Source organism: Callorhinus ursinus, unplaced genomic scaffold (genome assembly GCF_003265705.2).
Source record: "Callorhinus ursinus isolate GAN/ISIS: 27379988/994484 unplaced genomic scaffold, GSC_fseal_2.0 scaffold13, whole genome shotgun sequence".
Lineage (NCBI taxonomy): Eukaryota > Metazoa > Chordata > Mammalia > Carnivora > Otariidae > Callorhinus > Callorhinus ursinus.
The window spans coordinates 1,960,629-1,971,041 of NW_027397075.1; the positions used below are offsets into that span (position 1 = coordinate 1,960,629).

Sequence of the window (10,413 nt, forward strand, 5' to 3'; positions counted from 1 at the left end):
TTTAGTCCGATGACTGCCCAGCCTGGTTCTCTAATTCTTGCTGATGGAGCAGTTTCCTATTCTAAGCCAGACTTGTTCCACTAGTATTTCCTAAGCAGTGGCAACATCCACCCTGCTGCATGCCGTATTCATAGCTGATTATATGACTCACATTTCAGTAGTCTTTTCTTCATTAAAATGAGGTGAAAGATAAATCATTTTGGATAGACCTTTGTTGTTAGGCAGGAGTATGTCTAGAGCAACTGTTTTTGGTCGGAAGAACTAGAATAGAAGTTATAAACTGAAAAATGCCTGCAGAGGCCAGGCAGGTAATTGGAAGGAATAAAGCAGGCCATTAAAATAGGCAATTGTGGGAACTGGAAGACACTGGGGGGGCTCACCCAGGCTAGAAGCAGCTGTGCCTCACGTCTACCCAATGCTGTGAAATGGCAGTTGGACCCAGTGTGGCAAGATCTTTTGAAATTTCAGTAGAAATCTGAAATTTTATTTTATTTTTTAAAAAAGATTTTATTTATTTATTTGACAGAGCACAAGCAGGGGGAGTGAGAGGGAGAAGCAGGTTCTTCGCTGAGCAGGGAGCCCAACTCGGGGCTGGATCCCAGGACTCCAGGATCGTGACCTGAGCCAGAGGTTAGATGCTTAACCGACTGAGCCACCCAGGCACCCCAGAAATCTGAAATTTTAAATACATTTATTCATTTTAATATACTTTGCAAGATGTTTCTAAAACCATATATGTTGCCTACATGTGGTTTGTATGTCATCAGAGGATGATCTCTACTTAGATTCTTGGTAGACATCTGTTTTCTGCATTTGAGAGTAAATTGGTCTAGAAAGTTAGAAAGGGACCAGGTTAAGATGGGAAGGGTAGTGAATTAAAGACCTGCCCATTTCAGGAGAAATGGTTTTCCTGACTACCCCCAAAGTAAAGCCTCATCAACCTCCTTGGATCATAGTGGGCATTTGTGTGCTAGGCGTCCTACTAAGGTAAGGACCTGAGCTCATTTATTTCCCACAGTACCCTGGGAAATACTCCCTCCATTTTGCAGATGAGAAACTGGAGTCTCATGGTAGTAACTATTCGCGATCACATGACTAATAATAACTGCTCATGATCACAAGACAGGACTTGAGCCGGGAACGTGCAAGCTTTTATCTGTGCCCTTTATTGACTGGAGGATGAGTGTTTATGAGCTTCAGAAAGGCATTTGTAGGGTTTTTTTTTTAAGTTTTTCTTTATCAGAGAAAGAGAGAGCAAGAGCAGGGGTAGAGGCAGAGGCAGAGGGAAAAGCAGACTCCCTTCCGAACAAGGAGCCCAATGTGGGACTCGATCCCAGGACCCCAGGATCGTGACCCGAGCCAGAGGTTAGATGCTCAACCGACTGAGCCACTCAGGCGAACCACGTTTTATAGTTTTGACCATGTCCATGTAGGTGAAGTGGAATGAAGGCGATCGGATGGTCAAATGAGAATCCTAGGCTCCTGAAGTGCATGAGGACAGCAGGGACAAAGTTGGCCAATTTATCATTTTCCTGAGCAGCTCTCAACCTGTGCCTGAGGGAAGTTGGTATAAATATCACCACTCCCTACCGCTCTGTTCTGCACCATTCCCTAGGGCTCCCCAGCGGGACTGAGCCTCGGTCGCCCATAGGAGTATCTTACTTGATACCCTGAGAACTGGTGTCTTTCCCTTCCCAATCTCACTACTTTTCCCTCTCACATCAACTATGCATGTATGAATCCTTGTCTCAGGGTCTGCTTCTGGGAGAACACAAACTATGACCCAAGGGAATCTCAAATTCTTTGGTTATTGCCAAAATTGGATTATCTTTGCTTCTCTTGAAGCAAGTCAGGTCACCAAGCCTTAGCCATCTGCATTTATCAGACAAAGTCTTATGTTGTCCTAAGGGGTGGGTTAGAACAGAACAGAACAGAGCACCAGTCTTAAACTTACTATGAGAACAATGCAAAAATGAGAATAGCGCGCGTGTGCGCGCGCGTGCACGCATGTATATGTGTGTGTGTGTGTGTGTGCGCGTGTGTGTGGCAGGGAGATATAAATCAAAAGGATTTATTTGGTTACAGAGAAGACACTTGATTGCTGTGACCCCTGCCACGTTTCCATCAGTTAAGGCACGACTGATTGTCTACAGTGTAGCATTGCTAGTGATAAGAGGCTCTTTTCTTTCATCTTTCTGTTTAATTTCCTAACAACTTGAGAGGAAGAACTCTCTGGCACTGCAAATTACTTTGGATTGTAACAAAAAAAGATCCAGAACCCTTTTTCTATTTCTTTTAATTGTCATCCAGGGACACAGTGTAATTGAATTAAGACACTTCCAAGAGGTGAATTATAGGATAGTAATTCAGACCTTTCCATTTAATAGGAGCTGGCCTGTGACCTTGGGTCCACTAGATCTGAAGGGGTGAATTACTGCTCCATAACTCACAAGGTCCCATTTAAAGAGACCCTGGTTAAAGGGAATTAACATCAACAACCAAGTCAGCAAATGCAGTCCGCGATCTAAGAGTAAGGGATGAGGGGCACACAGAAATGAATGTGGAAACTTGGCTCCTCACTTCAAAGAAGTCAGATATTAGAGAATAATGGCAGACCCTCAAGGAAGAATGAATGGCCTCTCAGCCAAGCAGGGCTCTGGGTATTTTCCACCGATGCCCTGACACATGTGTGTGGAAGTCTCGAGCACTCCATACTTTCAGATGGTCAAGTAACTAATTGGGCTTTAAACTGTAGCCAGGACATAGGTGAGGTTCTCAGCAGGTTCCTCCCTCCTGGAGGCAGAATGGGCAGTGACATCCCAGGGCACCCCAGTGTCTTTCTTCCTGCCCACCCCCCTCCAACCACGAGCATTTTTTCCTCACAGATGCCTGACATTTTACCATTCGCAATTCATTTATTTGGCTTAAACATTAACATGCCATTTCTCTTTTTTAAAAGGAGTCAGTGTTATACATAAGTAAATGTATGACGCTTAACTCATAGACAGATATGAGTTGAAATCTAAACTCCACAACTGACAATCTGTGACATTGCTTACCTCCTTTGGGTTTTAAGTTTCTCATCTGTAAGACGAGGATTATAATAATACTACCTTCTTAGGGCCCTCATGAAGATTAGATAGAAGAACGGATCGAATACTTAGCCAAGTGCCAGACAAGAGTCAGGCTTCGGCAAAGAATAAATTATTATTGAAAAATGTCCTTCAGAGAGTGGTATTCATGCCAAGAGTCATAACTGCGTGTTGCTCCATGTAAGAAATAAAGGATGATTAATTCAGTATAGTTCATAGATACCCTTTTCTAATATGGCACCAATGGATAGTTTGCCACCTCTTAGGTAAATCTGACTGTTGGAAATTTCTAGAAACCTAAAGAAAACCACCTCAACTCCAAAGGTTCCCATGCAGTTTAGGAGGTCACTACCAGCTGACAGGATCTGTCCCTTTTTCATTCCCTCTCAGACCTTTTGCCTGTCATCTGCCAACCTTCTGCTATCTGTCCCGAACTTTTACCCAAAGATAAAAAGAGAAAGCTTATAATTCATTACAGTTCATTAAAATGAAAATAAAATTTATTTTGCATCAAAATGAAGAAAATACATTTATTATTAGCATATAAATGGCATTTTTTAATGTCACTCTGCCTCAAAATCACTTACATTTTCCATGATCACAGCACACAAAATTAATTTTTGATAGCCTTTTGTGATTTGGCTGAAAATTCTTATTTCTTTTTGTGCTTTAAACAGCAAACTGTATCCACTGCTATTCATAGCAAATTTTAGATAATGAAGCAATTAAAAATACATGGATTTAAGATCTTATCTCATTTTTCCTTTGGCCTATTTCTGCTTCATTATTCATGAAGGGATATGTTTAATTCAGAGTTAGTAATTGCAGATATATCTAGTATAAATTGTGCCTCGTATTCTTTACCCATTTCAATTTTATTTTAGCAAATAGATCTCTATTTGAAAAAAGTAGTTGGGAGAGGGGAGAGTATGATATAAATGCAGAAATCTGTGTGCATGTATGTGTGCATGTATGTGTGTTGATTGGCAGATCCAAACAAGATCTCAAAAATGTTAATAATTACTGAAAGATTTGCCAAGAGCCAGGCACTGTACTGAGTAATTAAACCTGGCATCTCGTTCAATCCTAAGAGTAATCTTATACGGGAGGTACAATTGATAATCCTATTTCTTAGGTATGGAGACCAAGGTTCAGAGAGGTTACAAAACTGGCTGGAAGTCACATGGTCAGACGTGACAGAGAACTGGGATCAGAACCTGACTTGTCTGTCTCCAGGACCCTTTATGTCCAACCCCCCATTACACTGTGTCTTGCGTTCTGGGACCATGTGCACCTGAACCTTGAAGCCATTGGTCAAAGGCTTTTGAAATCACTCTGCTGCTTCACCTCATAGCATCCCCAGTTCGTAAAGTGGCTGGTCCAAGGCGCTCATCACTTATTTGGTTCTTAGGAATCCTAAATATATTTTAGGAATTTATCCTAGGGAAGTAACAGGACACGTACACGTGGTTTCTTATAATGCAACTTGTCACAGGGTGTTCTATGCCAATAACAGAGAAAAAGAGGAAGAGAAAGAGGGAAGAGAAGAAAAGGAAAGAAGTAGCCTAGAAAAATCCTATTACAGGTTAAATAAACTCTGAGGCACTTAGTGTTATACTCTGGAGTCCTTAAAAATAACAATGAGAATCTAATTTCCTGACATGCAGAAATGTTTCTGGTAAATTGTTAGGTAAAAACAGCAGGTGTATGAGACAGTATGTGCAGTGTGCTCCTATTTTAATAAACACAATATATATGTACACATATATGTGTGTGAGAGGAGAGCAAGAATCTGGAACAGTGCTGTCCAATTGAAATAGACTACAAGTCACATATGTAATGTATTTATTTATTTTTAAAGATTTGATTTATTTATTTTAGAGAGAGAGAGAGCATGAGCAAGAGGGGCAGAGGGAGAGAGAGAGAGAACCTCAAACAGACTCCATGCTAAGCCCATTGTGAGGCTCTATCTCACGACCCTGAGATCACCACCTGAATCGAAACCAAGAGTCAGAGATTCAACTGACTGCACCACCCAGGCGCCCCCACATACGTAATCTAAAATTTTCTAACAGCTGCATTAAAAAGTGAAGTGAGGGGTACCTGGGTGGCTCAGTCAGTTAAGGGACTAACTCTTGGTTCCCACTTGAGTTGTGATCTCAGGGTCGTGAGATTGGGCCTCATGTTGGGCTCTGCACTGAGTGTGGAACCTGCTTGGGACTCTCTCTCCCTCTCCCTGCTCTCTCTCTCTCTCTCAAGTAAACAAATCTTGAAAAAAAGTAAAGTGAATAGGTGAAATTAATTTAATAGCATATTTTATTTATCCCTAAATATCCAACATATGATCGTTTCAACCTCTACCCAATCTAAAATTATTAATGAGATAATTTACTTTTTTTTTTTTTTTTTTTGGTAGAAGCATTTGGATTCTAGCCTAGGTCATGAGTTCTCCCACTATGTACTCCTCCGTCCTAGATCCTGGGGATGCAGGAGAGTAGGCGAAATCACCACCCTTACGAGACATGAGTTCTGGCAGATAAAAAAAAGTGAGCAAAAAAATATGCAGTATGGCAGGTGTTGATGAGAACTACAGAGACAAAGGAGGAAAGGAAGATCAAGGTGTGCTTATAAAGAATGATCAGGAAGATGTCTCTGATACAGTAACATTGTACACAGCCATGATGGAAGTGACAATGCAATCTTGAGGCTATTTGAGGGACAGTCATCTGGCAAGTGCAAAGGCCCTGGGGTAGGAATGAATTTGGCATGACTGAGAAACCGTGAGGGCCACAGTGGCTGGAACAGAGCTTATTCTGCCAGTTCTGGAAGTCTGAGGTAGAGGTTGAGTTAGGGGTCAAGTAGACTTGAGATCTCTAATGGCCAATTTTAAGGTATTGGCATTGCATTCCTCTTGGTCAGCTCAAAGTGTTGACAATGACAGACATGAGCAAGGAACACCAGAAAAGGAAGCTGTGACTCCCTGGGTCCACACAGTGCAGAGAAGAGAAGGGCCTTGAGAGATAAAATGTGTGTGACAGGGAGAGTAACAGGGGGTAGGAACTTACAGGCAGATGTAATCAAGAGGAACATAAACCCTGATGTTTCCACAAAAATCTTGGGAGGATGTTAGACTCTGAGGACTTGGGATGGCAGCTGAGGCCAAATATATTTAAAACTCAAAGGAAGGGGTGACTCTAGCTTACATATGTCTGGGACAAACTTATTTAAGACACCAAATATTTAGAGAATCATATCGTTTTAATTTGGTTTATTCTTAGTGGATATGCCTTGTGGTTGAGACCTGATTTTCAAACTGGTTTTTTAAATCTACACTTAATAATAGATTAGTGGGTGAAAAGCAAAAGTTGTCTTTGAATAGCCTTTTTCAAATAGTGCATTTCCTTGGCATACGTAGGTGTTATTTGGGATAGAAGAAAGCTTGATTTATGGAAATCCTCCTTATGCCACAGAGATGCAGAATTGAGGGATGTTGGTTCTGTTGCCCCGGCATGCAAATGACCATTCCTAGCAATTTTTTAGTGTGCACATTTCTCAACTGCAGAGGAGGATGGTGTCCAAAAATTAGGTAGGATTCCGTGTGCATGCCAATTGTTCATACTGCCAGAAAGCCAAGCCATCTGGATGTCCTCCTAATACACTCTCACCTTCACCCAGAGTAAATATCTGTCATCATGCATAAGTGTTATAACATAATCTCTGTGTTCCAGTCTTGGCTGGCCAATGACTATCTTGGGAAGGTTACCGTAAATCTCCCGAGTCTCAGTTTCCCCTCCTGGAAAGAGAGAATAATTATTAAAATGAGGATAAAGATGGTAGGACTGCGGATCAAAAGGGGGAACCCTCAGCAGAAAATCTGGCCAATGGCAAACTCTTAGTAAAGGTTAGTAATACATAAACGAAAATACATAGACCAGCAGCAGAGAGCTTACCTGTATTTTGTTTTATTTCTCCCCCCCCTTTTTTTCCTCTAGAGAAAAATGGCAGGGACTCACTTTGCAAGAAATTACACTATGTTCAGTGACTTCCCATCAAGAGTAAGCAATGTTCCGTATCCTGCCTTTGGTAAGTATCAAATGGGCCCATGTCCGACAAGGCATGGCTTTTAATCTCCCTTTATTTGCCATGTCACCTGTCAGTGACCTTGACTGTTGCCGGCTGCCTCATGCTCTGCAGTTTACTGATAAGTGTGTTTACGGCTTTTGAAGTCATGTCTACCGAAAACCACATCTGGTTCACCGCCGCCTCAACAGACACACAATGAAATATAAAGGCTAATTCTGCGGTGTATACACAATCCGTGTGTGTTCCCCAGAGGATTCCAGATGGAGTGAACTCAAAGGCAGAGGCAGCTCATTGATAGCTGGTGGTTCTGGGGGAGGAAGGAGCACGGGGTGTGACCTGAAGCCTTTGCTGAACAGATGGGGGTACCGTGGTCTCAGACAGGGGAGAGGAGAGGGAGCTCCGCAACACCCCTCCTTCCCCATTTAGTCCACCGGGTACTTTTGTGCAGACCTAGGTTGAGATTTCTCAAATAGAATAACTTTTCCCACCCTAGCTGTCTCACTCGGTAAACATCCTGTGGACGTTGAGGTCGGGAGAAGTCCAGGGCTTGTAGGAGCGGTGGGGGAGGCATCTTATACTTTATTAGGGCAGATGATGGTGTCTGTATTTAAAAGTCAGATGAAAATATCATTGATCATTTATTGAGCTTGTACTGTATGTTAGATGCTAGTCTTGACTCTTTTCCTTGCCTGGACACAATCCTATGAGGTAGCTGTAGGTGTTAGGATGTCCATTTCACAAATATGGAAGTTGAAATTCAAAGAGGCTAAAGCAACTTGCCCGAAGGTGATCAGTCCTTGGGACTTGAGTTGTTTCAAATTTCTGACTGTATATCTCATTTAGGTTGAGTGGATGCTTAGCAGCTTCATTGCAGGGTCCTAGGCTGTGCACACATTCACTGTTAGATACTGCCAATCCATTTTCCAAAGTCATTTTATCAATCCAAGAAGCAGAGCCAAATTTGAAGGTGAGTCTGGCTGATTCCGCAGCTAATGTTTTTAACCACTGGAAGATACCCCACCAAAGTGGTGGGTACAAATAGCGGGGGTGCTTTCCAGGAAACCATTGCTCCTGGCAAATAGAGGGTTTTGTTGTGGAGGCTATTTTGTCAACATTTTTATTAACATATAACACACATAGAGCAACACGCACAAACTTCAAGCCAACAACTCATTGAATTTTTATAAAGTGATGACTCCCATGAGACCACCACCTGATCAAGGCATAGACCATTACTAGCCGCCCCGCCCCCCAGCTTTCCTCCAACTTTGTTTTTGTTCAAGATTATCTTTACTCTCTTGACCCTTTGCATTTCCATATGCATTTTTGAATGCTGTAGTGACTTTCCACAACAAAAAAAACCTGCTGGGATTTTGAATGAGATTGTTTTGAATTTAAGAATTTTGTTAGATTGTTGTTTTTTTCCTCCTTAACTCAAAAGAGTTTGCTAGTAAAATCATTTGGGCCGGGAGTGTGTGTGTGTGCGTGTGCATGCGCGTGTGCAGGAGGGATGGATTATAACTGCAGATACAATTTATTGTATCTAAAGGAGCATTCAGCATTCTTGCAGCTAAAGGAGTATTCAGATTTTCTGCTGTTTCTTGTGTCAGTTTTGCTAACTTGTTTTTAAAGAAGTATTTGCATTTCATTTAAATTTTTCAAATCTATTGGCTTCAGACTGTTTTACAGGGCATGAAGGGATTCCTTTATCTGATCGAAATATCCTGTCTTGCTTGTGGCAGTATTTACATGGGGGTATACATTTGTCGAGACTTATTTAACTGTACACTTAAAATGCGTACATTTTATTATTTCACCTATACTTCTGGAAAAAATTAGAAACTCCCATAAAATCATATGTTGGTAGTAAAATGGGATATATTGCAGGAGAGGGTATACACTGGCACAACCACTTGGGAAAACAATTCAGAAATATCTTTAAAAATTGCAAATGTATAGATGCTGTCACTTGGACCTTCTACCTGTAAGTATATGCTTTAGGGAAATTCTCCCATAGATGCTCACAGCATTTACAGTGGCAATGTTTGTAAGAGAAAAAAAGTGAAAAAATGTTATCCTATTCAGAATATAAGTGGTGGTAAATTCTCATGGTAGACTAGTATATCGCCTTTAAACATAGTGATTTAGAGCTACACATTTCAACCTGGATAAATCTTTCAAACAATGATTTTTTTTTTAATTGCAAAGGGAGCACCATTGTTGATGCCATTTATCTAAATTTTTAGAAAGATCACTACTCTTCCTACCCCCCCCCATTGTGAGGAACATATGAGTTGGGCACAGGGATTCCGGAATAAAGATGTTCCTTGCGGGGAGCTGTGACCACGTCTAACTACCTTCAGTGGGATGTGAGCACTAGGATGTGGTAGCTTCCTGGAACCCTCCGTAGGGGTAGCTGATAAACTTGCAGCTCTGCTGCTCCCTTTTGTCTTCCCCGTCTTCTCCTTGGCTTTCTGTATCAGGTTTCTTAGGGCTGGCATAACAAAGTAGCATAAACAGAACGGCTTTAAACAACAGAAATTTATTCTCTTACTGCTCTGGAGCCAGAAGTCCTATCAGCATGGCCATGCTGTCTTGGTGGCTCCAGGGGAGAATCTGTTGCATGCCTTTCTCTTGGCTTCTGGTGTTGCTGGCAATCCTCAGCCTCCCTTGGCTTAGAGACGCATCATTCCAATGTCTGCCTCTGTCTTCACATGACGTTCTTGCCTGTGTGTCTAAATCTGTGTCTCTCCTCTTTTTTATGAGGACACTGGTCATATTGGATGAGGATCCACAGTAATTCATCTTGATTACATTTGCAGAAACCCCATTTCCAACTAAGGTCACAGTGACAGATTCTGGGGGTTAGGACTTCAACATATCTTTTTGGTAGACACAGTTCAATCCACAACCCCTTCTTCTCTTCCTTCTTATATTTCTCCTCTACCCCTCCTATCCTTTCTTTTGGCTGGAATATGGATGTGATGGCAGGAGCTAGAACAGCCATCTTGGACCAAGAAATAAATTTGAGAATGGAATCCATGTATGGAGGAGCTATAAGATAGAAGGAAGCTGGGTTCTTGAATCATAAAGAAGCCACATCAGGTCTAGACTGTCTATCAGGACTTATATATGGAGAGAAATAAATATTTATCTTTAAAGACCCCTCTTCCCTTTACTTCAGGGTTTCTTTTTACTTGTGGCCAAACATAATCCTTTTTTTTATGTTATGTTAATC

At 41.6% G+C, this 10,413-nt stretch overlaps 1 long non-coding RNA gene across 1 annotated transcript in view; it reads left to right on the forward strand.

Annotated features, from left to right (window-relative positions):
* Positions 1–521: 521 nt before the first annotated feature.
* Positions 522–10,413, forward strand: part of LOC141373968 (uncharacterized) — a 76,914-nt gene continuing 67,022 nt past the window's right edge. Inside the window, exons 1-2 of the long non-coding RNA XR_012380426.1 lie at positions 522–630; positions 7,085–7,175. This is a non-coding gene — a long non-coding RNA (uncharacterized lncRNA). The remainder of the gene's footprint in view (positions 631–7,084; positions 7,176–10,413) is intronic.